Genomic DNA, 5,000 nt, shown 5'->3' with positions numbered 1-5,000 from the left:
AAGACAAGGAGAGATATTTTCAAAAGTCCGAAAATTCACAGGAGTTCGTATTCGAAGGTTTATCTTTCAGAGTCACGTTGCACGTGATAGCTCGTTTCTCGAGAAGCGTTAAAAGTCGAGAGACCAAACACGATCGACCCGACTAGTATAAAGTTTGCAACATCCACGAAACGGCACGGGCCAGGGATCGTTTGACTTTTGGCCAAGTCGGGCTTAGTTTCCTCTCTACGCGACTTAGTTTCTTTTTATTTATATCGCAACGATTTGAAACGTTCTCGTTCTGATTTCATTTGGAACATTTACGCTTTATTTTACCGTGATTTTTTTCTTCCTCATTTTTTTTCTTTTTTTTTTTCTTTTTTTTTTTTTGTTTCTTAATCACTCTCATATGATGCCTCTCTTTTATCTCTAATTCGTACGTAATTGAACAACGTTAACCAGTCGTTGTTTTTCTTTTTTTACAATTTTTTTTTCTTTTTTTTTTTTTTTAAATATAATCTTACGAAAAAAAAAAGAAGATGTATCATCCCTTCATCAATAATTTTTCTTGTTACATACAAAAATTATAGTGCGCAATGTGTTAGAATATCAATTTTTTTCCTTTCTTTCATTTTTTTTCGTTCTATTAACTCGCATAATTATCTCTTTATTTTTCGTTTGTAAGTAATCAAAACCGGCGAAGAATTTTTCTGCACTGATTATCATTTATCTCATCGTTGTTATTATTATTGTGCTCTTTTTTTCTTTTTCCTTTTTTTTTTGTTTTAAATACATATTCATACGATCAATGGAATTAATTTTTTAGAAGCGTTTAATTAAAAAAAAAAAAAAAAAAAAAAAAAAAAAAAAAAAAAAAAAAAAAAAATAAATAAATAAATAAATAAATAAAAATAATACTTTCCTTTTCGTCATTGTCATTTCTCTCTCTCTCTCTCTCTCTCTCTCTCTCTCTTCACGTAATTGAAACAAGAAGCGAGACAAAAAGAGAAGAAAGAAAAAAAAAAGAAAGAAGAAAAGAATTGCAAATATTTTTTTCGACTAATCCCTTCGTCACGCGTCAATCGGAGAACGTAACCTTCGAATATGTTCGATTTTTACTTTTCTTTTTTTTTTTTTTCTTCTTCTTCTTCCTCCTTCGTTCAATATATTATCGGAAATGATTTTTCCACGTCGAATTTAAATCCACAGAGACGTAAAAGCATCCTCCGTCGACATACACCGGTATTAATACGCCTCTGCACCGATGGATAAGCCGATCGAGGGCCATCCATTGGCGCACCCATACGCATTGCTTTTACGACTGGAAGGCACGCGAACGAGAGAGAGAGAGAGAGAGAGAGAGAGAGAGAGAGAGAAAGAGAGAGAGAAAGGGACACAGAGACAAAAAAGATAGATAGACAGACAGAAAGAGAGAGAGAGAGAGAGAGAGAGAGATAGAACGGAAACGTCTATATTTCTTCGCTTTAATTCCAGTGCGCGCGAAACCTTATCTCGTGGTACATCCATATTTATCGACTTTATTCGAAACGAACAAACCGAACCGCTGCGTGTAACTCAAATCGATCATTTGACTTTCATATCCCTTTTGGCCCTTTCTCTTTCTCTCTTTCTCTCTTTTTTCCCTTTCTCTCTTTCCCTCCCTTTTTTCCTCTGTCCCTCTCACACTTGTTCTCTGTGCGCGCCGCGTTAGCTGTGCCAATGCAGAGGGCAATAAAATAAAATTAAATAGACCCGGTCGAACAAAATCAAATAATCGTCCTCGATATTCTTTCTCTCTCTCTTTCTCTCTCTCTCTCTCTCTCTCTCTTTTTCTCTCTCTGTCTTTCTTTCTCTAATTTATATATCTTTTATTTTTATTCCTTTTCTTTACTCTTTCCAATAGAAAGTAAAATATGGAAAGTCTTGATGACGAAACGAATTCGAAAGTGTTAGTTGTAGATAGACGATTTTCAAAAGAAAAAAATGAGAAAGATAGATAGATAGAGAGAGAGAGAGGGAGAGAGAGAGAGAGAAATCTAACAATATATCTTATTGTTAGACTTGGATATCGTGCGAGGTGTAACGCCCATTACGTGACTATTCATGATTTATACACGACTTCCTCAAATGTTTCACTTACGTGAGCGAATTTACAATTAGCGTATTGTGTATTACAATTCGCAATTAACAATTCGCAATACGCAATTCACAATTTGCAATTCGATATTCAAGAATTTCGCAATACGCAATTTCCAAACGGCAAAGTGCAATTATTAGGTACAACTACAAAGTCAATTGCACAAGGTGCAGTTGACTCCCTCCTCTTTTTTCTCTTTCACTCGTTTTTTGTGCCCGTCCCATTAGCTGTATGCACCTTGCAACTACACCTTGCAATTGACTTCGCAGTTGCAAATGCACCTTGCAATTGACTTCGCAGTTGCAAACTGTACCCTGCAATTGACTTCGCAGTTGCAAACTGTACCCTGCAATTGACTTCGCAGTTGCAACTGCGCCTTGCAATTGATTTTGCAGTTGCAAACTGTACCCTGCAATTGACTTCGCAGTTGCAAACTGCACCTTTCAAAGAATCGCGACCTGTGCATTATGAATTGCAATTGCCAATTGTAATTTTAGGAATTGCAGTTACAGTTTGCAATTAGCTATTCGCAAATCACAAATTGAAAATTACAAATGACAAATCGCTATTATCATCTGCACGAAGATCGAATGTTGCATCCTTTATTTCTAAGATCACGTCGAGATTCATTAAACATTCGGTATATTAACTCGTAACATCTGAAGATTCTCAAAATGAGTTCTCTTATTTTACGGGGTCTTAAAGTTTTAACAATTGTACAGTTTAACTTGCTCATCATCCTTTCGATTCTCATGAGGATGTTAATAGCTTGCTTCCATAAAGAGAGAAAAAAAAATAAATAAATAAAAGCAAAACATAAAATGAAACGAAAGACTACGTGAAAAGGGAACTATATAAAAGAAACTACGTGACGTAATACAATACGACATAGTAAAAATAAAGTAATACTTGTCCCGGGGACATTTTCTCTTTCCCTTTTATTTATCTATTTTTTTTTTTTTTTTTTTTTTTTTTTTTTTTTACAACGTCAAAGGGATTAATCCAATTGAGGAGAAGAGAGCATTATATTTGAGTCGTCATAATGAAAGATCCGAAATCGGATTCAAGTCCGAAATATATAGAGTATCCTGATTCGGATCTAGACTTGAATTTCGAGTTATAATTGAATAATTCGAGTACTTGGATATACAGTTGGTTAAGGATGCTAATCCTAATGCATACGAGTTAAGAGTGATCGTGGATCTAGATAAATAATACGACTGGCCAATTTGGTCATTCTCTCTCTCTTTCTCTCTCTCTCCCTCTCTGTGGTCAGCAATCTATTTGTTTTATGTTTGATTGTTCTTTTCTTTTCCTTCATTGTACTTATTCACCCTCTCTCTCTCTCTCTCTGCTTCTCATTCCTCTCGGACGATTCTTCATTAGATAATCTTATCTCGTTAACCGTTTTCTACCGGTTCTTCTATCATCTTTCACCTCCCGTTTCAACTCTCGTAAAATTATGAGCAGAAAAGTTTACTCCTTTTCTTTTGCGATAACGAGTCTCATTTTTTCATCTTTTCCTTATTCCTTTTTTCTTCTTTTTCTTTTTTCATTTCGTTTCATCCCCCCACCCTCTCCTTGCCTTTTCTCGATTCTTTTCTTTTCAGGGGAAAATCAAAATTTGTTTAAAATACGAATCGATCGATCCGTCACAAAAAAATTTATATAATAATAATATTAGCAACATAATCACCACCACCACTATCAACAACTATAACAATAATAATAATAATAATAATAATAATAATAGTAATAGTAATAATAATAATTAGGTAGCATTTGTATTAAGGGATTAAATCAGTGCACGTGAACTCCAATGTTTTCCCTCTCTCGACTCCACGTGTTGGGTGCACGTGCACTCAAATAGATCACGTGCGTATTACTCAATTATTCCTTACTTACTCCGTTAAAATTCGATATATGACGTCACGTGGCCGAGATCCTTTAACCTTCACCATTAAATGGAATCCCTTTATATCAGATCGAAAAGTCAAAAAGGATCTTAATTATTTTTACAAAGTATCAAATGAAAGATATCGTTAGATCGATTAATATTAATTGAAAAAAACACAAAAAAGAAAAAAAACCTTTTTCGATTGTCTTTCAATATCACTTACAATTAGATATATGTACGTATCATATATATATATATATATATGTGCGCTCGTGTGTAGATTCATTGTATACATAGGAAAAGAGAGAGAGAGAGAGAGAGAGAGAGAGAGAGAGAGAGAGAGGGGGGGGGAGAGGAACTGTCTCTTGACCTCAGATTAAATCCGCTGACCTCTGTCAACGGATCATTGGTAACGATAGTAAGTAACACGTGTTATTCCTCCTTCTCCTTCACCTACTCCCTCCTCTTCAGTTTTGTTATTCGTACTCCGTTATTTTTTGCTGCTTTTTCCTTTCAATTCTTTTTTTGTTCCTTTCCCTCTCCCACCACCACCCACCCAGTGTGGGATCATCACTATTTTCTTATGTAACAAATTTACTTTTATTAATACATTTGTATTATATATATACATATATATATATATATATATATATATAAATATTTTTTTTTTTCTGAAATTCATAAAAAATTATAGTGATCATATTTCTGATTTTTCATCGATTATAAAATAAAATTGTTGTTCGGTTTTATTTAATGTGAAAATTAAATAATCAGATTAATCTTAATTTAAAGATGGTGGCCAAAGGAGGAGAAACATGTATATAAGAGAATCGAACGATTTTCATCGAGGCAATGTTAGCTTCGTGACGTAGTCCTCGTGATGCTAAAGCAAATGAGGAGAGATGTTTCGTGTGGTAGGGACCTGAAACGATCAGCTTGTGTTTTCATATCTTTCGATGTATCCCGGAGTTTTCTTGCGGTAGTAGT

At 34.3% G+C, this 5,000-nt stretch overlaps 1 protein-coding gene across 1 annotated transcript in view; it reads left to right on the top strand.

Annotated features, from left to right (window-relative positions):
• The window catches only part of LOC124954358, a 13,737-nt gene that overhangs the window by 2,711 nt on the left and 6,026 nt on the right, over positions 1–5,000 (top strand). The gene's annotated exons all lie outside the window — the stretch shown is intronic.

This window comes from Vespa velutina, chromosome 15 (genome assembly GCF_912470025.1).
Source record: "Vespa velutina chromosome 15, iVesVel2.1, whole genome shotgun sequence".
Taxonomy (NCBI): Eukaryota; Metazoa; Arthropoda; class Insecta; order Hymenoptera; family Vespidae; genus Vespa; species Vespa velutina.
The sequence above is the reverse complement of the archived record's forward strand: the minus strand, read 5'-3'. Positions and strand labels throughout refer to the sequence as shown.